The sequence below is a fragment of the Paralichthys olivaceus genome, chromosome 2 (assembly GCF_024713975.1).
Source record: "Paralichthys olivaceus isolate ysfri-2021 chromosome 2, ASM2471397v2, whole genome shotgun sequence".
Taxonomy (NCBI): Eukaryota; Metazoa; Chordata; class Actinopteri; order Pleuronectiformes; family Paralichthyidae; genus Paralichthys; species Paralichthys olivaceus.
This window is the reverse complement of record NC_091094.1, coordinates 754,773-781,944: the sequence shown is the minus strand read 5'-3', so window position 1 is coordinate 781,944 and position 27,172 is coordinate 754,773. Positions and strand designations below refer to the sequence as shown.

The following is a 27,172-nucleotide window of genomic DNA, read 5'->3' as shown; positions in this document are numbered from 1 at the left end:
ACTTCCACAATAAGGGAAGCGAAAATAACGAGCTGATGAACGGTGATAATCTGAGACGAGCACGCGGAAACAAACTCGGTGAGTCAGCGTCAGCTGTCAATCATGACGTGTGAGCTTGTTTTTAAATCAGTGACTCAAACCAAAGTGATCAGAAACTTCAGTGAGACAAGAACGAGCTCTTTTAATTATTATTATCTGTCTTGTGCCAGATTCTAACAAACATTATCTCCAGGAACATTTGTATTAATCATAGAGAAACTCAACAGTTCCCCATGAGCAGCGTGAGTTTGTGTTGATCTGTATTTATAGTGAAAATAAAAACGAACCTCACACCGACCCTGATGAGTTCTGACTGAAATATCTGAAATGGATCTGAATGAATCAGGTCTTTATTACTTTTTTATTAATTTATTACTGTAACGTGGTGAAACAAGCAGCTGCTGTGTTCAAATCTCAACCCTACGAGAAGCAGCTTTGAAAGTTTCCTCGTCAGCGTCTCAGATCAGACGAGGTGTGGGGTCGGGGGGGATTCATGTTGTCATGTTTGTATGATGAGCAGGATTCGTGCAGCAGCTCGGACCTGAAATGTGTTTACTGGTGGTGTCGACTCGGCGGCTGTCTCTGTGCTATTTTTCATTTCCGCCGGAATGCAAATAAAGGGAAACGGCGTCCCTCGGCAGAGAGGAGGAGCAGAGAGGAGGAGCAGAGAGGAGGAGAGGCGGACAAAGGTTATATCCTCACTGAACGTTCTGCTCGTGTCTTCAGAGAAGGTTTAATTCAAATTGTTCACTATAGTGACGCAAGGAAACACTCACACAGGCTCAAGTGAGGGAGATGTATTCAACACTGCAGCAAAACACACACACACACACACACACACACACACACACACACACACACACACACACACACACACACACACAAACATGTGCTCTGCGAAGCAAAGATGCTTCTGACTGTGTTAAACAAGCCCTTAAATCATCTTTGCCAAATGGAGGGAGCGCAGAAAAGAGAGTGAGAGGAGAGGAGGAAGCAATTTCCCCCGCAGGCAAAATGCCATAATAAGCGTATTGTTTTTCAAAGAGAGAACCTTGAATCCGAGTCTCGTCTCCCCAGAGACGCAAGAGGCTTACGCTTCTTAGCTATTTGCAATTTCAAATACATTTCTATGGATGTGTGTGTGTGTGTGTGTGTGTGTGTGTGTGTGTGTGTGTGTGTGTGTGTGTGTGCATCTGCATGTGAGACAGATTCTTAGAGAAAAACGAAACAGAGAGACATGGGGAGCAAGGGACCGTTGAGGGGAAAAAGACGCAATTATTTTCTCTGCTTCATTTTAATGGCGTGCAGAAGTAATTCCCTTATGAAAGCTGTGGTAATTGCCCAAACAGTCTTATTATGTGACAATCATACTTAGAACAAAATGTAGGACATTGTGAGGAGGAATGATTTGACAAGTCGAGATAATTCAAATACTCCTTGTTTTTACTTTTGCAACATTATATTTGTACGTGAGACACATGTCAGGGAGACATGTGTCTCACGTTCCGGACCCCTCGTCCACAGACTCTGATCATTGAGATCATAATCTGATATTTGTCTTGTTTTAACGTTTCATCATAAAAAGACCAAACAGGCTGTTGTGGATAATGAGACTTTTTCATGTCTGGAAACAGAGTCTCACTGCTGCGTCTCGATGGATGAGACAAATCTGAATTCTAAGAAGCTCTGATATTCAAAACTCCACACTAATCCCCCTCTGAATGCTCACAAACTCTTCCTCATCCTCATCATCCTCATCATCATTCTGTGCCGTGACTCTCCCTCAGTGCAGCGTCTCCGTCCGACCCTGCTCCCCCTCGTCTGTAATTCAGTTTGTGATTTCGTCCATTTGTCAGGACGAGTCCCAGCCGCCCTCAGAGGAGACGGCCCAACCTGTTGAGCTCGGGCTGTAGATTACACTTGTAGGTTGAGAGAGCAATTAGAGGAAGTGATTAATCACGACAGGAAGATTATTCCGGTCCCGTCGTGTCCCGCACTTAAAGTTCAACATCTTGTGTCAGGGCTGTGTTCTGCTCTGTGATGGATGTCTCACTGTGTTATTGTTGAACGCTGACGCTGCTGAAACGCTGCTCCGGTTTCTCCAGTGACGCTCAGAGAGAAGCATGTTTCACGCGTGACGTGTCCCTCAGAGCTTCTGTGAACTCAGGTGTGGACCATTCATCAATGTGACTTCAAGACAAAGTTATTGAGGACGCCATCTTGGCTCAAATGTACCGTCTTCACGAATTCATCTCTGTCAAATCGTGGTTCTAAGCCACGCCCCTCGTTTCCTGATCAAAGACTCGGAATAAAGACTGATGATGTCACTCACACCTCTCTACCGCCCTCTAGGTGAACTGCAGCCAAATGTGGAACAGTGGAATTAGGAAGTGGACGGACTCGTGTTACGTCACTGAGTTTACCAAGAACTGTAAATAAAGATGACCCACATGTGTCTGGATCGCCCCCTGGTGTCTGGCTGCAGGATAGGTCATAAACCCCTCCTCCTTCATGTTAGTAGATGGGACATGGGCTAAAATATCAGATATACGTTAAATTAAAAAACTCCAGGGCACTCTTTGTACCTAGAATGGATTCATGGTCACGGTCATAGTAGTAGTAGCAGTAGTAGTAGTAGTAGTAGTAGTAGTAGTAGTAGCAGTAGTAGTAGTAGTAGCAGTAGTAGTAGTAGTAGTAGTAGCAGTAGTAGTAGTAGTAGTAGTAGTAGTAGTAGCAGTAGTAGTAGTAACAACCGTAGTAGTAGCAGCAGTAGTAGTAGTAGTAGTAGTAGCAGTAGTAGTAGTAGTAGTAGCAGTAGTAGTAGTAGCAGTAGTAGTAGTAGTAGTAGTAGCAGTAGTAGTAGTAGTAGTAGTAGCAGTAGTAGTAGTAGTAGTAGTAACAGTAGTAGTAGTAGCAGCAGTAGTGTAGACGAGGTCAGACGAGGACACAGTGAATGTCCCCTGGTCCACAGTGGTGATCTCAGGGGCTGAATCTTCCCGAGGCTCCATTTGAAGACCGGTCGCTCAAACCTCTGTGATGCCCGATAAAAACAAATAAAACCAGTTTTATCTGAAAAATGTTCGTATTGAAAGACGACATATCGTGCTGCTGTGACGTTTCAGGTTGTCACTACTCTACTTCTGAGTATTTGAACAAAAGGGACTCGATCACAGTCTCACATTTAAAAACCTTTTCAACACTAAACAGTTCTACAGACGCAGCTCAGCTCCTCTGTCTCATTATCAGCAACGTCTCTTCCTCAGCCTGGAGGTGGAGAGCGAGAGGAACCTCACCCAGGTTTGATCTTCCCCTCGTCCCACACACCACAGACGTTAAGTGGAAGCGTAGTTAACATTCATGTGCTTGGGTTGAGCACAGCGACGTCTCACAGGATCTTGTAAACGAAGAGAAGGAGAGATGAGCGGAGGTGTGGAGAGAGAGAGACAGCCAGAGGAGGAACGGGAGAGCTGTTAGAGAACAAAAAGAATTTTGAGAAAACGCTAAGGAGAGACGGAGGTTGACAGAAAGACGGAAAGAGTGAATTAAAGAGATTAGAAAAAGTGACAGGAGAGTGGAAGCTACAGCCTGCATGTATGAATAAGAGAGGGAGGACATGCTGCATGGGGGGAGGCAGAGAAAAGACATAAAAGCGAGGATGAGGCTGAAAGTGAGAAGATTCTGAAAGTTCTGCAAAGAAAAACGAGACAAACTAACACGGGGAAGGAGAAAGGACGAAAAATGACAGAGGACGTGGACGATGTTTTCTACGGTGAAATAAGATAAAGAAGAGAAGGCGGGTCAAGTGGGGGGGGGGGGGGGGGGGACACATGATCGGATTGTCGAACAAAAGAAGACAGAGTGTGAAACCCAAAGAGAGGGAGTCGATGAGGAGGGAGGTGGGAGGAAGAGTGATAGAAAATGAGAGGAGAGGATGCAGGTGTCGGATGAGGTAATAAAGAGGAACAACAACGTGAAGACAATCTGCAGCGAGCAGAGATAAAGAAGAGGAAGCAGAGGAGTGGAGGGGACACGAGCGACGACTCGTCTCTGCTCTGTGATGGATGGGAAACAGAAAAAGAGAAGAGCAGGATGGAGCGCACGAGAAGCTGGGAGGAAACAGGCCAGACGGGCAGGAGGGGCATTAAACGAGGGAGGATGAGAGGAGGTGAAGAGCAGCAGAGGAGCGGCAGGGAGGAGAGAAACACGATGAGTCCAGTGTGAAGCAGCAGAATCAACAAACCTGCTTCACGGAGGAACCGTTCACACCTTCACTCTCTCAACCAAATATCAGGAGCGACACTTTCCTCCGCTCCAACAGAGCGACTCGGGAAACGACCAGGGCGCAATTATCAGACGAGACAGAGGCATTGTGGGAGTATGAGTCAGACAAGTTCTTGTAGTTTGTTTGTTGATGTCTCTTTTCACACCTTCACTCTCTTCTGTTTCTCCTCCCTCCTTCTCTCAGACCTCACATGAAGCCGAGTCTCCTTCTCTCCATCCCCTGGCTCCATTGTCACGATGAGACCCCCCCCCCCCCACACACACACACACAGACACACACACACTCTCTTCCATGGCGTCCTCTCTATAGGCAGCGTGCCATGCTTTTAAAATACATCTCTTCCTTTTCACGCTTTCTGTCATCCTGTCATCCTGCCATCATCAGCATTGTTCTCCCTCCCTCCCTCCCTCCCTCCCTCTCTGACTGGACATCAATTATTCAGCAGGGGATCAGGTGGCCTACTTACCCCGACACACACACACACACACACACCGACACACACACACACACACACACACACACACACACACACACACACACGGGTTCAAGTAGAGGTAAACAACATCACAGCTGAACACACACTCATAAGTTCAAAAACAAACATGAAATATAATGAAGGATGAAAGCTGAAGAGAATGAAAGAAGAGCGGAAGATTTGTTTTAATCGAAGCTGTGTTTCACTTGGTCGCCTGTTGGTGGCGTCATGTCCTCTCTGTGCATGTGTCGGCGTCGTGTTTGAGACAAACGTGACTTTTTATCCAGTTTAAGTCACGTTTTTTAGACGGAAGGTTTTTTGATGAGCAGATGAAGGAGCTCAGTCGAGGGACGTGAGAAGTTTTCAGAGAAACGAGTGTCGACAATAAAACATAAATATAATGAGAGCGATGCAGCTCGTTAACACGATGACACGGTGCAGCTTCAACTTCAGGCCACGTGTTGAACTGATTACATCATCGGTGTTCGTTTCATCAGACACAACCTGACATCACTTCCTGTCTCACCTGCTTCACCAGACTGTGATGATGACACGTGTTCCCCAGCAGAGACTTAACGACATCATCACTTCAGTAGCGACGAAAAGATATTCTTACTGTTATCGTAGTTTTTACGGTTCAGGCAGAACGTTGTAGAATCAGTCACAGTGAGCGAGAACGTTTATTACAACATCGAGACCAACGTGACTAAAACTCAGATCTAAAAAACTCAGATCTAAAAAACTCAGATCTAAAAAACTCAAATCTAAAAAACTCAAATCTAAAAAACTCAAATCTAAAAAACTCAAATCTAAAAAACTCAGATCTAAACTGCTCCTGGGTTTGAGTTCAGTGTCGACTGAGGAATTTATTCTGAGACACAAGATGTCTCAGACTGTGTGTGTGTGTGTGTGTGTGTGTGTGTGTGTGTGTGTGTGTGTGTGTGTGTGTGTGTGAGGACATTTTGACAGGTGATAATAGAGCTGAGTGTACGACGGCTGATGTAACTCTCTCTCTCTCCTCAGTGTCTGTCCCCATTTCCTCTCTGACCGACTTGATCTCTCTCTCTCACACACACACACACACATTCCTGATGTTCTCCTGTTGTTCTCTTGTTGTTCTCCTGATGTTCTCTTGTTGTTCTCCTGATGTTCTCCTGTTGTTCTCTTGATGTTCTCTTGTTGTTCTCTTGATGTTCTCCTGTTGTTCTCTTGATGTTCTCTTGTTGTTCTCTTGATGTTCTCTTGTTGTTCTCTTGTTGTTCTTCTGTTGTTCTCTTGATGTTCTCTTGTTGTTCTCCTGTTGTTCTCTTGTTGTTCTCCTGATGTTCTCTTGATGTTCTCCTGTTGTTCTCTTGTTCTTCTCTTGATGTTCTCTTGTTGTTCTCTTGATGTTCTCCTGTTGTTCTCCTGTTGTTCTCTTGATGTTCTCTTGATGTTCTCTTGTTGTTCTCTTGTTGTTCTTCTGTTGTTCTCTTGATGTTCTCTTGTTGTTCTCTTGTTGTTCTTCTGTTGTTCTCTTGTTGTTCTCTTGTTGTTCTCCTGTTGTTCTCTTGATGTTCTCTTGATGTTCTCTTGTTGTTCTCTTGTTGTTCTCTTGTTGTTCTCTTGTTGTTCTTCTGTTGTTCTCTTGTTGTTCTCCTGTTGTTCTCCTGTTGTTCTCTTGATGTTCTCTTGTTGTTCTCCTGTTGTTCTCTTGTTGTTCTCCTGTTGTTCTCTTGATGTTCTCCTGATGTTCTCCTGTTGTTCTCCTGTTGTTCTCTTGTTGTTCTCCTGTTGTTCTCCTGATGTTCTCTTGATGTTCTCCTGATGTTCTCCTGTTGTTCTCTTGTTGTTCTCCTGTTGTTCTCCTGATGTTCTCTTGATGTTCTCCTGATGTTCTCCTGATGTTCTCCTGATGTTCTCTTGTTGTTCTCCTGATGTTCTCCTGATGTTCTCCTGATGTTTCAGGTTCTCCCGTCACAGAAGGTCACAGTGTTCCTCCATTAAACGTTCCACAGTGTGATGCAGTGAACAAATATATAAGTAACCTACATCTTCTCGTGTTGCTCTTAGAGTTTTTCACTGAATGAAAGTCTGATGAATTATTTATGATTTTTGCATCATTGCTCTAATGGCATCTCTTCTCTTTGTGTATTTGTTTGTCTCCCCCCCGCCTGCTCTCCAGTCAGAGGTCTGCCTGCACACAAAGGCTCCGGGTGTTTTATGGGCTGCTCGGGGGGGGGGGTGCTGGCAGAAACCCTGTCTCTGACACCCAGTTTAATGGTCCACTGGGCGCATCAACCCCGCTGATCGATCTCAGTCCTTCTTTCTCTGCTCCTTCACCATCCTTCTTTAACCTCTGTCATTCATAAGTCATCCTGGACTTTATGTCTTAAAGGGACAACAGTGAAACAACCAGCTGACTTCCTGTCTCCACCCGTCTCATCTGTGTCCTGCTCCACATCTACATCCACATTGACACTGTACATTTAAAAACTCAAACAACCCCCGTCCACACGAACACACGTCACATGACCGCTCACCCACACTGGTCATGTGGTGTAAACAGGAAGTAGTCTCCTCTGCAGTTGGTTGCTTAGCAACAGGAACTCCTCTGATGGAGGAACAGCGATGGTGAACAGGTATCAAGGTCCCGCCCATACATGCGCTCAACCAATCCCGAGTCAGTGTCAGCTGTCAATCATCAAATAACTGATGAGAAACGTGGACAAACATCAGAGAGATGAAAACGAGCTTTGGTCCATGTCCCGTCTGCTAACATGGAGGATGAGGTTTATGAGCTGTACTGCAGTCAGCCACCAGGGGGCGATTGAGATGCTTCGGCTTCACTTTAGGGAGCCGTTGTGTCGTCCATCTTTATTTACAGTCTGAGGTCTATGAGCACTTGATATTGGCACATGTCCATCTCTCCGTCCGTCCTCTCCTCCGCGGATTCTTTCCTTCCTCTCTCTCTCTTTTCATTCTGTCTCTGTCTCTGTCGCTCTCCCCCTTCATTCCACTGCAGGGGACATTCCTGACGGAGCAGAGCGACAGAGGCCTTGTGTTGGAAAAGGCCACTTCAACAAGAGAGAGCATTGTTGAAGTTTCCACTTCAGCCTCCTGAAATTCAGACGCCAGCAAAAGGCCGAGGAGGTAAAACAGCAGACGGACGCAGAGCTTCTGTGCGAGGGAAAGACGTTTTGTTCGTTTTGTTTTCCCTCGATTTCCTCCCGAACCCTCACCGACCACAAAACGGTGTTTGTGCTGGTCCGAGACTAATGTGAATGTTTGAATCGTTTGGTCTCATATTTCATTAAATTATATCGTTTCATATCATGTTTTGTTTCATTATATTGTAATTACAACGTTTATTTTATTAAAAATGTTATCGTCTTGCTCCACATTGCATCACTTCACATGATATTTAATTGTATTATATATCCTGTAGTATCAAATCATATTTCATGGTATTGTATATTTTGACATACTTTAACGTACAGCTTCATATTATTTCATTTCATATCAATTACATCCGATCGTGTATCATATAAACATCAGTTGCTATTACATCATCACATCTCGTCTTATTGTAAAATATCTTCCGGCCTTTTGTGTCATATCGAAAATATATCACATCATTTAGTGTCATCGTCTCTGGAAACAGAGAAAGTTCCAGTATCAAGCTGTCAGGTTACATCAGCTTTAACACAGAGTTCAATCCTTTTACCTCGACCTCAGATTATTAACACGGAACATTGGAAATATTATTCTAACTGCATGGAGAGACAGGTGTGTGTGTGTGTGTGTGTGTGTGTGTGTGTGTGTGTGTGTGTGTCAGACAGTGTTAGAGACAGTGATGCAGGGTGTGTGTGTGGGTGTTGTTTGTTTTGGGATTAATGATTATCCATATAAATTACAGACATCTGTTTGGAGGTGTCATTGTTTAAGTATGCAACCTCATGCCGGTGTGTGTGTGCGTGTGTGTGTGTGTGTGTGTGTGTGTGGAGTTGGGGGAGGATGTAATGACCTCATTTCCTGCTGAAATATATGCAGGCTCGTCGCCACCACATAAACCTGCAAATAAACCTTATAAACTACTGCACAAGGCCTGTTACACTGCAACACACACACACACACACACACACACACACACACACACACACACACACACACACACACACACACTATGTGTAAGTACATTATGCAGGAATCAAGAGAAGAGTCGGAGGTTGTATCTGATGACACACAGACAGTTGTTGTCCTTGCAGCTCGCTCAGTAAACAGGTGATAAAGTCGACAGTGGAGACAGGTTGATAGAAGTCGTCTGAGTCGGAGCTGCACTTAAAATTTAACAAGACGTTAATAGGAGAGCCGGCCCCGTTGTTTGGTTGCACCGATCTGTCTCCATCTCCTGCTGCCAGTGATTCACACTCTTCAGAAACACTCTGTGTTACACTCCTTGTTTTTGCCAAGTCTATTTTTGGATCTGCACGTGTTTGTAATGAACCTGAATCACATGACTACGACTTAATCCAGTTTGTCTAATGCTCCTTGTTACGATTTCTGTCATTGAATTATTATTTCTGGTCCCATTCTGTGTTTTTCATTTTTCAACACAAGAAATATTCGGTCTCTGAAAAGGACGAGTTTCCAGTTTTAACCCTTGACCACCTGACAACACACTGTACAGTTTTAAAGCAGCTGCCAATCGGTGCTATGATGACGTCTCTGATTGGCCGTCGAGTCGAGCTGCCGCTAACGTTCGCTCAGCTTGTTTCTCTGAAAACTTAAAATCCAGACGTCCGACGACTAACATCCTTCATCTGCTTCAAATATAGAGTTAAAAATGTGACTTCAAACGCCACCTACAGGCGACCAAGCTAAACGCAGCGTGACCTTGACCAAAGCTCCAGATTTCTGCAGGTTTGAAAACATAAACTACAGATAAATTACACGTCTGGAGGATTTTAATTTAATTTCTTATTTCATCTTTTTCCATTTCACAGTTTTAAACGAACCTCATGATCAACTAGCACACAGTTGATCTCACAGAGGTTCAACTCTGTTTCTGAGTCATCACAACGAGTCAGTAGTTTGAAACGTGTCTCTGTATCTTTGTTAACGTTCACGGGTTTCTTCTTCTTCTCTCGGTTTTCTTCTTCCCTTCTCTTCCCTGCTCCTCGTTCTCGGCCCTTTTTCTTTCATGCAACCCATTTCTCTGCCGTCTCGTGCAGCCTGTCATTAAATGTAATTTGTCCTGCGGTGGGTCTGATGCCCAGAGGGGCAGGCGAGAGATCAGACTGCTGTTTAAAACCACTTAGGTTCAGCAGGAGGGTTCTCACTGCCTTCACTTGAATGAAACTCGAGGATTGTACTGCGGAGAGGAAGCAGATGAGACCTGACGACCTGCGTCTCTGGGGGTTCTCATTCTCGATGCTGATTGGCTACAGCAACATCGCATCATGCAGCGTGAGTGGAACAAACTCACGTCTTTGCACTGACTTTGTATTTAATCTCATAAAACCCACGTCCTTCTGATTCAATCGCTTTGTGGTTCACAACAACATGGCCGACATAGTGAACAATGTATATTTGACAGTTTGGTGTTCCTTTGTGCCGTTCACGCTGTTTCCTGTGTTTACCTGTTGTCTGATCCTGCCTCCTCACCGTCTGCCCACATGGTCATTCACTCCATCTAAGTCTCCGCCCTGCACCAGCCTGCGGCTTCTTTTACAACGCAGCAAATTCTCCTCGACAACAGAAACCTTTCTGCTCCATCTGTATTAAATTACTTTTTCAACCATAAAGGGATTTGCCATTTTTAATTCCAGGATGAAAAAAAACTGAAGATATTTCAGAATAAACTCTGACCAACAAACCAAACCTCTCTGTTTCTGATCAAAGAGAATATTTGGCTAAAGACTGTGCGGTTTAATGAAGCCATGTTTTCCCAAAAGCTATCTGTGGCTGCCACTGGGGAGCTGCTACATGTTTAAGCTGCAATGTGTAATTTGTAGAAAATGAAGATAACACTCGAGCAGCTTCGTGTGTGTGTGTGTGTTTGTGTGTTTGTGTGTGTTTGTGTGCCACAGAAAACCGCAGCATGAGCACTTTCAGTTGCATCATGTCGTTTCCTGCGTTGCATCATTTACTCACTTAGGTTTTGGTAAACAAGAAGCGGAGCTGTGCAGCGTTTGCCGTCGTCCTGAGAGACGGACGCTACATCCTGTGATAAGTCGTGACTGTGGAGTCGTAGTGAACTGGAGATAGTTTTTATTAGGGGGTGGGAATCTCCAGGCACCTCACGATTGCATCAGTGCGGCTCCCCCTGGCAGCATCGAGGAGCATTACTCCGCTGGTCAACAAGAGACTCCTCTGTTGTTTTCTAATCACTCACAAATACTTGCTGTTAACTACGCGTGCGTGTGCGCGTGTGTGTGCGTGTGTGTGTGCGTGTGTGTGTGTGTGTGTGTGTGTGTGTGTGTGTGCAGGACGGCTGTGATCTCAGAAAGAACAAAATAGTAACTTCCTCGAGTGTCGCCACGTTTATTGTTTACATCAAGCTTATCCGGAAGTTCTATACCGTCTGATTTCTCCGGTGTGCCCTCTAGTGGAATCCGCCGTGTAGTACATCCGCGAGTATGTGAACAACATCGTGAACGCATTTAAATTGTGATCATGAACTCGCTTAATTGGTAACTGCCCTCGCTGCCCCGTCAGCGTCCTTGAAACTCGCACCACACATAAATTGACTGTGACATTCAAAGTTATGATGGTAATTATTCAGTCCATCATGAGTTTATGTTCAATAAAAACATTTTTAAACTGCAGGAAAAACTGACGGAGACACAAGACAAACCTTTAACGACACATAAACATGTACAAACAACATAAAGACGCAGACTCTTTATCTTTACGTCAGAATGTCTTAATCTTTGTCCCTGAAGTGCGGCGGCAGAACGAATCTTCTGTTAATCTCAAAGCCTGAAGACGACAAATAGTTCTGGATAAAAAGCGGAAGTACTCTCTGAGAACAGATAATACACGACACTCCACTGACAGAAACACTTCAAGTCACAGTTTCCTCTTAAACATACTCTGAACGAGTTGAGGCTGTTTTTGATCTGATGTCTGAGACGCTCAGTTTACAGCTGACTCTCAGCTTCGTCCAGCGTCCAGCGTCCAGGGGACGTGGAGAAATGAGTCGATTACTAAGAATCCAAACAGACCCGACGCAGTGGGACGTCTGAGCTAGACGAGGAGCAAGCTGATTGGCCGATAGTTAAATACAACTACAAGTACAGTGGCTGGTTCCGGACGAACAGAACATTTAGCGATCAGAGACTCAGACATGTGGACTGATGGAATTCAGGAGTAGAAAATAATTTGTCCATTGAAGAGTTTCTTTTCGAACGGAGTGAGTAGCAGTGTTGCATTATGGGTCGTTAGTGTTTGATAATGTTTCAGAGTTAATCAGGCTTTTTGCTTCAGTCCAGTTAAACCTGCGTCTTTGTGTCGTGTTCTGCTGCTTCACAGGAAACGAAGTCAAGACGAGTGAAAGCTGACTGTAAGAGCCCCCCCGATGTGTGAAGAGCAGAGAGACAACGTGTCAAACAGACGAGAACTAAGTCCGTCACAGATGATGAGCTGAGGAAGACTGAGGAACCTCCTCCACACTTACTAAGCTCCAAGAAACCCCGAGGGAAAACGGGTTTGACCTCATTCTGCTGGTTTTGTCAAAAACTCTGATCAAACCACTGCACAGATTAAAACACGTCCATGTTTTTATCGATCATTCACGCGACACGTCAGTAACGTGCTCGTTTGACGACTCTCAGGCGTTTCTGACAAACCGACTGATCTGCCGTGGCAACGAAACCCAGTTAACCAGGTGTGATTCACAGGATGTCTCCGTGATTTCAGGTATTTTAAACTGACAGCATCAAACTTCATAAGATACAAAAGTAATCAGCACTTTAAAATGAGCTTAAACTATAAAACACTAACTAAATACAACAAAATCTAGTCACCGAATAAAGATCAATGAAATGAAATAAAGTTTAAACCAGCATGTTTCACATACAAAACAGAAAAAGAGAAAAATGATCTCAGCTGCTTCATTAATATAAATCTGTAATTATTTCCATGTAATCAAACATTTCTGTTTCTTGGATTAATTGGCTTCATTCTTTTTCGGGGCTTTGATTAAAAACAGATGGAAATTAAATTAAATTGATGACTGAAGATTTCTGTGATACTGATCCTGGTTGTACTTTGTCGTTCACTCTTAATATCAGTCACCTTACAACGTAATAGTAAATATGATGTCGGTGAATACTCGGGGTATGTGTGGACGGTGTGGGAGATCAGCGGAGGTTCAGAGATTATTCATAATGTGTGAATTAGTCTCATGTCAGTTCCATCTCTCCGGAAAGGAAAACATCATTTCTCTAGCTCTGAATTTCTAAAATCCTTAAAGTCATTTAACATCAAAGTGCACTGGAAATGACCGAGGACGAGGTTTTCTCCGGAGCTCACATCAAAGATCAGTAATAATTAAAACCGTCTCAAAGCAGAGACAGTGTTTTCATGTTTCCAGTGTGAAAGCAGCTTCCTCAGATTCTGTGATGGAAACAACACGCTCAGAGATTCTGGATCCTCGTGTCAAACAACAGGGTTTCCTGCATTAATGTGCAGGGTGTTGAATTCCTGAAGTTTATTACAGCAGAGTTGATTTCCTTCTGTTTTCATGAAATACTGCAGCTTTGACAGGATGTTGATATATTGAGGTCATGAAATATCACTGAATATTCTAATAAATCATCATGTCGGTGTCCTCAAAGGAAACCGCAGTGGATGACCCTGAATGTGGCTCATTAAAACATTATTGAGCTCATTTCATCAACGACTTTTACAGAAACTGTTGCCTCAGAGATTTTATTCATCGTTAGAACCGACGGTTCTACAGCCAAGTGTGTTTGTCTAATGTCTGCTCCCCCTGCTATGGTTACCTCTAGTTTTAAAAAATAAAAGATGTCAAAGGCTTCCTCCATGACACTGAGGATCACAGGAGCTGGGGATGGACCCAACGGCCTTCTGGTCAGTGGACGACCCGCTCTACCTCCCGAGCGTGAGGCAGGAAGTCAACACCACACATCAGGTTGAGCTCTGCCTCAGGAGTTCCAGCTCAGCACAGTTCATGACTCGGCTCAGTTTGAAGAAACATCATTAACATTTATTTATTTATATAAATACACAGAAAAACATGATTATTTCAGAAGTAACTTCTCAAACTGAGCGCTGCCGTCGCCTGCAGCTGGAAACACGAGTAATGAACTTGAGGTCTTCTTTTCGACCCTGGTGTGTCTGCTTGGTTTTGTTTGGTTAATCATTTTGTGATAATCATCCCAGGGCTAATAAACAAGTATCTCCATGGTGACGAGGTTGATAATCTGGCGTTGTTGTTTTCTCCTCACATCCTCTCATAAGCTTAGTGACGTCACCTCCCGCCTCTGAGTCGAGCTCCTCTCTCGCACATCGCACATCCAATATGCTCTTATCGTGAAATGAAATGAAAGTCCTTTCACCTCTGTCCTCGCTTTTCATTTGTCTGACTTTTCATCTGTGCACCTTTTGTGTCGTGATATTCTGAAAGCTTCCAGGGCTCTGCAGCGTTTGCTCTTTGCACTTGATGGTTTCTGATAGTGACGTTAGAGTCGCTGAAATAAACTGTAGTGTTGAACTGGCTGCACGGGACTGTGGATAAACGACAGCATGTGAGTGCCATCTATCTATCTATCTATCTATTTATCCATCAATCTATCTATCTATCTATCTATCTATCTATCTATCTATCTATCTATCTATCTATCTATCTATCTATCTATCTATCAATCCATCTATTTATCTATCTATCCATCAATCTATCCATCCATCTATCTATCTATCTATCTATCTATCTATTTATCTATTTATCCATCTATCTATCCATCTATCCATCTATCCATCAATCTATCCATCCATCAATCTATCTATCTATCCATCAATCTATCCATCCATCCATCTATCCATCCATCAATCTATCCATCCATCCATCTATCTATCTATTTATCTATCCATCCATCTATCTATTCATCAATCTATCCATCCATCCATCAATCTATCTATCCATCAATCTATCCATCCATCTATCTATCTATTTATCTATCCATCCATCCATCTATCTATCTATCCATCCATCTATCCATCTATCTATCTATCCATCCATCCATCTATCTATCTATTCATCTATCTATCTATCCATCCATCCATCAATCTATCTATCTATCCATCAATCTATCTATCCATCAATCTATCCATCCATCCATCTATCCATCCATCCATCAATCTATCCATCCATCCATCCATCTATCTATCTATTTATCTATCCATCCATCAATCTATCTATCTATCCATCAATCTATCTATCCATCAATCTATCCATCCATCCATCAATCTATCTATCCATCAATCTATCCATCCATCTATCTATCTATTTATCTATCCATCCATCCATCTATCTATCTATCCATCCATCTATCCATCTATCTATCTATCCATCCATCCATCCATCAATCTATCTATCTATCCATCTATCTATCTATCTATCTATCTATCTATCCATCCATCCATCTATCTATCTATTCATCCATCTATCCATCCATCCATCTATCTATCTATCTCAGAAGTTACTGAAGCACGAGGCGTGTTCGTGGCCGCTGTAGATCCGTGTATCGATGTGTAATAAATCATACATGTGCCTCAGGCTGCAGGTTCTCAGTCCCTCCTGATATCAGGTGAAATCTCCAAACACGGAGATCATAGACAGATTCATCAAGAAAACATGAGAGCGTGGGGCGGCTGTCGATTCCAAATAAATCATACATCAACCGGCGTGAAAATGGTTTGAGAGCGAAGGCACTTTTTGGAAGTGAGAGCGGGCGATTGGTACAAATGAGAAAAGAGGGAGCACAAATCAGAGAGGTTTACGTTTACAAGAGCCTCTACAGAGAGATGTGATTGCTACAGATGAGGGGAAAACAGAAAAAGAGATTGAGAGGAGAGGAACAAGGAAACATTAAGTGCAGCGGCTCGTCGGCTGAATGCAGATTTCCGACCCCGGGTCTGTCTCGACGCCTGCGGTCCGTTTCTCTCTCGTGTCTCTTGAATTGCCTGTAACAAGGCGGCGGGCGGACAAACAAGACGGAACGCTACGCCACAGAAAATTACAGCAAACAAATCTAATATTCATTTCACGCCTTCACTCTAATTCCAGGCAAAGTACAATCAATAGTCAGGTAGCGTGTGAGCTCGGCCCCGGCCTCCTCGGGCTCGAACGCTGCATGTTGCAGACAAAGTGAATAAAATGCAAATAAAACACAGAGAAAGAATGAGAGCGAATGAGAGCAATTACAGAACCTGAGTGACGAAGCAACTGAGAAGATGAGATTCTGTCTGAGGCCGGGATGAAATTATACATGAGGAAGAGCGGCAAAGACACAAAACCTCAATTCCACCGGAGCCAAACCTTGTTTAGTTTAGCGGAGCCCGCTGGTAACGGAGGAGATGAAAAGCACAGGGGTGAGATAAAGATGGGTGAGGAGAGGGAGGAGGAGACAGGAGAGGACAGGGGTAAAATACTACCATTCTTTATTCTGTGTGCGGTGGAAAGGATAACTGAGGTAAGGGCGAGACAATTTGATGGATAGACGAATTGAGGAGCGCGGAGACGTGTCCAGGGAGGGAAGGGAGGGAGGAAAGGTGAAGTTAGGTGAGAGGAGGAGGAGGGAAGGAGGAAAAGAGGAAAGACAGGGGAGATGAGATATGAGTGAAGAAGGTGAGGTCAGAAGAGGAAGGTGAGGAAACGAGCAGCAGTGACTAATGACATTTACTGAAGTACTGAAGTATAATCCTGAGGTACTTGTATTTTATTCTCTATTTAAACATGGAAATAACGTCCTCAGCAAAACTTTACCTTTAATATAAAATGAGTGATTTTGTTTCGCTCGTCCACACACACATTTTTTTTTTATCGTTCCAGCTGATTGAACCTGGTCTGGTTCCAAAATGGTGGAACTTTACGATTCCCCCAAAACTCAAAGCACCAATAAGAAGAAGTGATTCTGTCCAAACCGGTGCTTCAACACTGACAGGAGCGTGGAGCTGTCAGTCAAAGATGTCCTGAGAGGAGGGTGGACTGAGGAGGAAGAGGAAGAGGAAGACGAGTACAAGAAGCTGAGTCATTAACCCCGACTTCATTAAGTAATTATAGAGAGAGAGAGAGGGAGAGAGAGAGAGATCATCTCTGTGCTGGTGATTCCAACATCAGCCGTTGAAATGTTTATTTTACACTTCAGTATTTTTACCTTTAGGTGAGAACTCAGTGATGGACCATGTTTACATGTAGAATTAAAGCCCTCAGAAATATTAGGGACATTTTAACACCTGTTTGTCTTCATTCCCACGATATCTTAGATTAAAGGTAGAATCCAGAGAACGTTGAGACGACGTGCTGCCCTCGTCTCCTCTTGGATTAAATAACCAAACTTGACAAGGTCGTCCAGCTGAGACCAACACGTTGCTAACATCAGATAAACTTGGTCCTGATCACCGGCTCTGACGCAGCTAACAGCTGGTAAACGTTGTGAGCTAATCATCATCAGGACGGACTCTAGATATCGTATCTGTATAACTTGTATAACACTTGGTTTCTCCTCTCGAACAAACAATAACTACCTCGTGTCTGAAAACCGACTTTACACCTCACTGGGCCTTTTCACAATATTTGTACAGGCTGGAAATAATGAAACGACAGAGGAAAGAACAGGAATAGAGGACAAGAATAAAAGGAGTTCTCAGTCCGTGCTGCTGCTGCAGGAGGGAGCGGAGGTGCAGACGACAGATGAAGTGGAGAATGAGTGAATGCAGGAGGACAGACACATGCAGAAACGACAAAGAGATGAATGAGCTCCGATGATGGATTAATGGATACAGGGAGGTGAGGGAGGACAGGTAGACAAGGACGCTGGAGAAGATCAGATGGAGAAGAGACGTGTAGGCCAACTCTCACTCACACACTCACTCACACACACACACACACACACACACACACACACACACACTCACACACACACACACACATTCAAACACCCACTCGCACTTACAGAACAACGGGAGGCCGTAGAAGTGTTGACCTTTTAACTTGATTTCCACTGTAATACAAACGCTGGGCGAGCCGCTGAGTGAAAGAAGGCCTTTTCAAAGCAGCAGCTTGAGACATCGGTGGGATGTCTGTGTTCGATATGTGCCTGCATGGGTTGACCTTTCCCTAATGGGCCAGGATGCTAATGCGGCGACAGCGCGTACTTGAATGCTGCGGAGCCGTTAGAAGTTCAGCGTTGCTCAAAGCGAGGCGGAGAGAGCAGCGGCTGGAATGAAAAGGGCTTCGAACATCACGTCTCTTTTGTTTCTTTCTTTCTTTCTTCTTATGTTGCTGTTCTGTCGTGTGAATATTCTTGTGTGTGTGTGTGTGTGTGTGTGTGTGTGTGTCTGTATTTCCAGACGCCTCCAGCCACAATCAACACAACATGACACCAGAACATATCAGAAGGAAACTTTAAACTGCAGCTGACCCTGAATCCTGATCTCATGTCCAAACCCCACCTCCTCGAACTTTGACCTTTAATCCGGTTTGTACACTCAGCTGGACGTGAAGGATTTCTCTTATCTCCCACTTTCCTCAGGACTAATCTTCCTTCTGTAAGGACACACACACACACACACACACACACTCACACACACAGTCAGATACACCAACACGTATCATGGTGAACTTTAACCCTTTAAATCCTGCACCATCGGAGCAGCTCAACCTGATCTGATCTGGTGCACGTACCAGTGCTATCAAGCTAGCCAACAGTGTCCCTCTATAAACCTCTTATTGTTGTTATTTAACATTTGATATTATTCAGAGATAAATCTCTGATTATTATCCCTGAACAACCGTCTCTCACACTGTAAACTGCTGCGGTGTAGAACCCACTGAGTTCTTAATGGTCGGCAGCGGAGGGTTCACGATATAACCAGAGCGACCTTTGACCTTTTACAGTCGCTCTTTTGTTCCTCCCGCACGTTAATGTGTTCCGTCTCATATCATCTATGTTACAGGGGGGTGCTGCTGTAATGAGGACTTTTCACAGTGCACAGGCTCTGACCCCTGAGCTAAAAGCTAAGTTACCCTCGAGCGAACCCGTCTCTTGAGCGGGGCCGAGCCTCGGGCGGGACGTGTCCCTCGGCCTGTCTGTGTAACAGCCTGTTGAAGGAGCGTGATCCGACTCCGAGCTTCGGTTCAGTAATCACCAACCCTCTGAGGCCGTTAGAGAACAATTCATTTGAATCTGTGACAAGAGCCTCTTCTATCACACCTTCCTCACATTTCAGTTCGGATCATTGACGTTAGACGCAACTTCTGACGTCGTGTCATGAAAAAGTATTTCCTCAATTGTTCTTGTGCGGCCCTGACTGAGATTCATTTCCAGCGGCTCTCAGACATGAGCTGTGTAAAATGTTGTGTGGTCATGTTGTGTAGTCAGTGTGTGCGAAGCAGCGGCAGCAGATTGTCCGACTCGTTCGCAACAACAGGAACATGCGGGGGACGTTCAGTCGAGGGGTGGAGCTAAAGTCTCAGACTGAAACACAGAGTTTTCAAACTAAAACGACAGCAGCAGCGTTTGGTCTCTGATTTAGAGGCTGGAAAAAAAAAAAAACTCCAGGCGTAACCATAGCAACAGGGATGAGTTGTGGAACTGAAACGTGTCAGTGTGGAGGTGACATCATCACACTTTGATTTCTGAGGTGAGTGAAAACAAACAGCGGAGTCTCAATGAGAACCACTAAACTAGCATTAACCAACCCATGTCCTCTATCGACCAGTGAAGGCTCCGACGCAGTGTGTGTGTGTGTGTGTGTGTGAGAGTGTGTGTGAGTGTGTGTGTGAGAGTGTGTGTGAGTGTGTGTGAGAGTGTGTGTGAGTGTGCTCCCTCCCTCCTCCTGAGTCAGGGGGAGGTCAGACAGCTCCAGATTAAATGTGTCACATTTATATGGATCCATCACTCCTCTCTGTCCCAGTGGGATGTGACAAAGAGGCTCCGCTGTGTTTTTAGGCAAGTGTGGGCGGGGGGGCGGGGGGGGCGGGGGGGGCGGGGGGGGGGGGTCAGAGCTCAAAGACATAAAGTTAAACTCCATAAAGTAAAAAAAACAATTCTAAATTATGATATTTGTCTGAATTTAAAGTTAAAAAAGAGACAACGAATTGAAGTTTTTGTATTTGCGTCACTGTAACGTGCAGCTGAACTGTGTAGTTACACACACACACACACACACACACACACACCTGTCTCATCTCGTTCACCACTGAGGGTTCTCCTGCCTCAGATAACAGGGGGAGAGAGAATTGAGAGTCGGTATTGGAAAAGAAAAAAGTAATACCATCAGGCTCCCACCATGGCTGCTACCATCTAAATGAACAGCTGACAGACAGACGGACCGCGGCCGATACAGCAAACAGACAGCTGGGAAATTGTCTCGGCAATATAACGGCCTCGTGCCTCTGGTAGTTTAGAACCCGGCTCGTCAAACTGACTCCGCAAGTTCCTCCACGTGCACGAGCTCCAGTGAGTGTTTCACCTCTGACATCATCTTCACATGTATCAGTCGCCTCACGGCCGAATTCCTTTTTACACGTTTTTCATTTGACGCCTTTTTGCAAAGACAACGTCACTTTAACGCTGCGGCTGGTGAGATGCTGAGAGCGCGCGTGTGTTTTCATGACGCTCGTGACAACAACTGTTCATTTTATTTACAGTCGAGCTAAAAAAGAAAGAGAAGAACGTGTCAGATCCAGACAGATTGATGAGAGGAGGACGTGGGTCTATTTTAGGAAACTGACACGCAGCCAAGCAGCGGAGGAATTAAGTATGAGACATGATAGAGACGGAGATAAGGCTGCAAGTGACAAGTGTTTGATGAAGTCACACACCCGGGAAAACACACACACACACACACACACTGACATGATGACAGTTCTCTTTGTGCAGATGTCTCACACACACATTCTACCTACACGTGTAAAACAAACATTATGAAGCATGTGTGTGTGAATATTAAAAAAACTGAGGAGGGATCATTTTAGTTTGGTTCAGAACAAACAAAGAATAAATAATGACTCACAGAAAGTAAACGAACGGAGGATTCTGAACAATCACAAACCGTTTTTCATTAAAACCTAATAAACGACACGTTTTGTTCGATTCACGAGCAGCGAAGGCTCCGACAGACGGATCCTCCTGAGGACAACCTGTCCCAGGATTCTTTGTGCTTCTGTGGCAGCGACACAACTTTAAAAATATCAGACGTCAACTCAACCAAACAGCAACGGAACACGTTAACAAATCAGGGGGCATCGAAACGTTTTTAATGCAGCTCTGTTGCTAAGTGACAGTAAGGGCGGGGCTAGCTGTAGAGTCCGTCTCGTTTGGGTTCAGCCTCCACGGTCGTGTCGGTCGTAGAGCAAATCCGCTTCATACAGACCATAATTCAACAGTGGAAACTACTGGAGCGTTCAGACATGATCTCTTCTAATGAACGAACAGGTCGTTCCCCTGAAAAGTGTCTGACATCATAGTCTGTGCCCGTTGTGAAGCCAGTGTGTGTGTGTGTGTGTGTGTGTGTGTGTGTGTGTGTGAGGTCACAGTCCATTACTCACAGCGAGCTGTGTTTACTCTCATCTAATAGGAAAAACAACATTGATGCTTCCACCACGTTATAAATCGATAGTTTATCCAAACACGTTCTTCATCATGCTGCTGCTGCTGCTTTGTCGAAGCGATGGACTCTTCTACATTGATTTCTACATAGATTTAATAACAGCCCCCCCCCCCCCCCCCCCCCCAACAGACAGAGGATCACCGGCTGCTCCACATTAAGCTCCAGGATGGAATCACACCTCGGTCCACGGAGCCTCCTCCGCTCACACACACGTCAAACTGGGACCTTAAAATAACCTGGGAGGAAAACTCAGGTTTCGGGACCTCGTCTTATATAATGTGTGTGTTTTTCTGGTTATAAGTGTAGAAAATGAAAAGAGAGGCCGTCATCAGAGGATCACTCAGCTGACATCACGTTCGAGCAGCGTCTGGTTGTAATCACGTCTCGTTCCGATAAAGGGAACTCTTCAGCTCGCAGACGCTTCAGCCTCCAGGGAAGATTTTTACAGCTTCAACAAGTCTTCAGATGAGATTCTGAGCGTAACACAGACGCTTGAGGTAAAAGTTTGATATAATTATGATATTGACTTGAAGTCATGTTACCTAAGTTATAATGAAATGAATCAGAGAGGCAGGGGAACTTTTATTGTGAAGCACCTGCCTCATCTCTGACAGGAAGTTCTCGTAGCTGCTGTGAATCTGAACTTTAGCGAAAAAGTTGAAAATGGTCAAACGATTTATTCACTGTGACAAAACCTGCGACTTCCAGAAACAGTTGGAACAAACTCTGAGCTCCCAGGTTCAAGTGTCGTGGAGCAGCTTTTTATTTTAGCTTCTCTGTTTTAGGACTCAATCAATAACCACACGTATTTAATGTTTGGATCCATCAGGGTTAAAAACTGGTGACATCTTTCAAATGTTTCGAGAACGTTGCAGATGTTTTTATACCCGTGTGTGTGTGTGTGTGTGTGTGTGAGACCAGAGCACACGGAATAAATTCACAACCACCTAATTACAAGCACAACACAGATGTTCAGAGTTGTCCATCAGCTTTCTGGCTCCACGCTCCATCATCAGACTCCATTAAATCAGCCACAGATTCAAACCAGCTCTCAGAAGCTTCTATTTCCTGTCGTCTATGTAACAACAGACAATTCCACTCAGAACAAATTTAAAAATAAAACGGGACACTTCAAACAGCATATGTTGGGATGATTAGAAACCCAAACAATTAACATTCAGACTGTGCCACTTATCTTCAGCTGAGCGTTCCTGAGAAGACCAGACCCAGAGAGGGAGGGAGGGAGGGAGGGAGGGATGGAAGGAGCGAAACAGACAGAGGGAGGAAAGAAACGATGCTGTGTAGAGACAGAACGACAGAAGAGAGTGAAAGACAAGCAGCAGTCCAACATAACGACGGAGAGAGAGGAAGAGATACCAAGAAGTGAAGAGGAAAACATTCAATCCCTTCAATTAAAACTCATTTGGCTGCAACAGCAAAGTGTAAATAAACCAGACAATTAATTGGAGATGGATGCAAGTGGGTGGAAAACTCCCTCAAGGGCACTGAACACTTTTCCTGCCAGAGTTTGTTTGCCGCTCGGTGGAACATCACCAACGCGGTCTGGACCCGACCGGAGGGCCCGTCAGCCAGAACACGAGCCTCGTGTATCAGGGACTAACGATTCAAACAGTAACAACACGACGACGTGGCCGACGCTACTGGAAACCAACGAGAGGGAACTCGTGGTAGAGACGACAGGTGTGAGGCTGCGACACAGCGGCACGACGAGTCTGTTCCATTCAGAGGCTCCTTCAACTGCGTCCGTTCATCCCCGAGAAACAAAGGCTCCGTCAGCTGAATCCTTCCCAACCCCACATATCCCAGGATTCATTGTGCTTCGGGAATTCAAAGAGGCGAGTGAGGAGACGCAGAATGTTCAAGTGTCACGCTTCAACTCGACCGAACAGCAACGGTACTGCCATAGCAGCTGCAGAGGATCTTCACCCTCCTCCTCCTCCTCCTCCTCCTCCTCCCTTGTCCCGGCCCAGCAGACACCCTCTTCTCCTTCATATACTGATGAAGTAAACAACGTGCACCTGTAAATGTGCCTCTGTGCTGCAGTTGCTGAGCTTAACTGGAGGAAATATCAATAATTGTAGAGGCAGAAAAACATGTTTTTCTGTTTCTGGTGGGATGAGCGGCGTGGAGGATTTCTCCCACTGCAAAATGTGGATTTAATTAATTCCTTTTCATTTCCGTCTCAGAACCAGGCACTGGCCAGTTTGATTTTCAGAAGGATTTAATAGACAACAAACACAAACGCACAGAGATGCACATGAAAGCTTCCTCCCACAGGGACGAGGCATGATGTTTGTCACTTATTGTTTTTCTGTGACTCTTTGTGCTGCGGTGAGAAAACATCTTTGACGTCTTTATTAATCTTATGTGATTCTGCATGTGTTTTATTTCCTGTCAGTCTGAGAACATGAGGAATCAGTTTGTCTCCGTCTGAACATCGTGGTGAATGAACCAAAGATCAACATGACATCTTAATTTCCCCGGTGTGTTTCCTTCCATCTCTTTCATCTGCCGTTCCTCTCTTCTTTTTTTCTTTAAGTATCCCCGACTGTTGGTCCATCTTCATCTTTTCCCGTCCTCCTCTCTTGTGATTTGTCTCAGTCGTCTCTGCCGGTGTCTCTCACTCTGTCCCTCCCTGGTGTATTGAACTATAGCTCACAGTCTATTGAATATAAAACCACCGGCCGGGTGTTAATACTGTTTTTTATTTCTAAATGTCAGACTGCTGCTCCACCTCATGTCGAGACAAATCCCACTCAACCAAACGTGTGTATTGTCGCCACATATGACCAAAAGTATGTGGACACCTGAACAAAGGGACCAGTGAAAACGTTGAAATCGTGTTTTTTGCCTTTACGCACAAACGCTGTCTACAGATGCATCCTGTACGTTGGCTTACATCCAGTAGAGGGCGGCGCAGAGTCGATAGTTTCGTAGCTCCAATCTGAAGACGAGGACGAAGACTGAGGAAATGAACGCAGCGTACGGACAGACGGCTGCGTCCACACACACATATAACACACAACATATAACACTGAGCATAAAGGAGTTCTGTGCTTACGTCTTTAGATCTTCTCTTCCCCAGGAAACGTTTTCGTTAAATGTACTTTATATGAGTTCAACTGTGTTTACACATCACTTCCTGTGTCACTGTGGTTTCCTCCTCTGTTGCTGCCATCGATGTTAAAAAGTCTCTGCTGCGTGTGAATACATTTCAATATCACTGAAGAATAATTCACCAGTTTTACACTTGAGATCAGATTTTCAACAAGCAGCAGAGGACTCTGATTGAAAACACTGGTCACAGAAGGTTTTATTTTCTGTAGGTAGAAAAGCACAGAGCATGTTCCGCTCATCACCAGTGTTACTGAATTATATGAAGCAGATCTTAACTGGTAGACACTGAAATTATGAAGCCTCTGATTTTCTGAACAGTGTAAAAGATGATCTATTCTGTGGAGTGTTGGAGAAGTCAGGAAAACACCGAGACTGAAGCGGAGCAGAAACAACACAGTGGAATGAGACCAGCACTGACACGTGTTTTCTGATATCAAGACAAGTAGTACCTGAGAGGAAAAAACACAGTAATTTCAGGACAAATTACCAACCTGGACGCCCCCATGCAATTACATGTCAACCAATGAATGAATCCACAGTGAGAACACGGCGAGGACACAGACTTAACAAGAGAAGGACGTCAGATCCAAACTGCTGCCGTAATAACAGCCACAATAAAAATAATGACCATGAGTTTAATTACAACTCTGTAAAATCACCTGTGCAATTATGTCCTACACTGCGTTTTATGCTCCATGGTCACACTGAGCCCAACGACCTGTGACGGGGCGGCCGTGTGGAACACAACCACGTGAATCCACGAGTCGGTCAGCGGCAGTCACCGCGGCAGAGACGAGGCCGACGAGTGAATCTTACACTCTACAAACTGTGTGAAGAAGCGACGACGGACCCGGGGCCCAGAGCCCGGGGCCCAGAGCCCGGGGCCGTCGCACGGGGGACGAATCTCAAGGACGTTGCCAAAGTTACTTCCTGGCTCACGGAGACTCCCCCCCTCCCCCACTCCCAGACACCTGCTTGGACACACACCGACAAACAGGATGTGAGGTCACAGCATGATGTATATCGCCATGCCAACCCTCAATGGGTGGGACTCTGGAAATCATAGTGGCAAATCAATCTCTCCCCAGTTGATCATCTGTTACTGTGTGTGTGTGTATGTGTGTGTGTGTGTGTGTGTGTGTGTGTGTGTGTGTGTGTGTGTAGTAGCTTGTTTCTTTGTGTGTCTTGCATCGTACAACTTGTTGTGTAGCTCAGTGTTAAGACGTTCATGAGACAGAAAACGCAGCTCAGGTTTTTACAGTGAAACGCTGAATTTTAACATAAGGGAGTTGTTCGATAAGACTATCAGCGTTTCAGTCGTAGAGAAAAAACGTGTTTTAACCACGATGTCTGAAGCTGACGTTGAGCGACCACCAGCTGCTCACGGGGACGAAGTTCAGTGGCAGTGAAAACGTATAAATACTCTTTTAAAGCTGCACTGGTTCAAATCTTATGTAAAAGCTCCAACAGGCATTTTAGCATCTTTCAGCCTTTTGTTTTGTTTTTCTCATTTTTAACTTGATCGCTTCTTTTGAACACATTCTGAGTCATTGTGTTGAGAAAGATATTTTGAGGAACACGCAATAAATATGCAAAAACACCGAACGAGTATTTGACAAATATAACAACGTGCCGTTGTAGTTTTACCTTCGTAAGAATGGTTGTGTCCTACATCCCCCGCTGACGTGCCAGATGTTGATGGGACTCTTCACAAGGACGTTGTCTCAACTCTCCGAGTGATGTGGGAGACGAGCGGGGAGGAGACTGTCCTTCGTCCTGATTGGCTGTAAAAACGTCACATGAGAAGCGATGCATTAAAAACAGTTGATGACATTCACCATCGTATCAACAGAGATCATTAAATCTACTGACACTGCCACTGAACGATGAAGTGACGGTCATTTCATTTTATTCTTCTTATAAATACGATCTGGTTTATCTGGTAAAGCCCTGAATGCTGCGTGACTCGATGAATTCCCTGTTTCCTTCTCTTATAATTATTTTGCTTATTTTATTATTTAGTTGCTTATTTTCTGTATCGGTACATTTCCTTTGTAAATCTTTATTTAACGCACATTTTGATTTGAGGATGAACAATAATTTCCTCGTGCTGAATGTCGAGGTTTGGATCTGATTCGGTTGGTTTGAGCTCAGTGTGAAGATGACAGGATGAATCATTGTTCTGTGGATGTTGTTCATGTGATAATATTCTGTGTGTTCACTGTAATAACTGTCAGACGACCTCAGTCTGTATGAAATGTTCATCCAGGAAGCAGAGCATCAGTTTGTATTGTTCATGAGGAGAATACTGGAGAGTGTGTGGCCTTCAGATGAAGCTGAATTAATAATGGATGGAGGTGGGGGGGGGTTATTCAGCATATTTATCTAGGGCAGTC

At 44.5% G+C, this 27,172-nt stretch overlaps 1 protein-coding gene across 1 annotated transcript in view; it reads right to left on the bottom strand.

Annotated features, from left to right (window-relative positions):
* The window catches only part of pcbp4 (poly(rC) binding protein 4), a 100,280-nt gene extending 73,720 nt beyond the window's left edge, over nucleotides 1-26,560 (bottom strand). Inside the window, exon 1 of the mRNA XM_069515221.1 lies at nucleotides 26,424-26,560. The gene's annotated coding sequence lies outside the window, so the exon portion shown is untranslated. The remainder of the gene's footprint in view (nucleotides 1-26,423) is intronic.
* Between the last annotated feature and the right edge of the window lie 612 nt (nucleotides 26,561-27,172).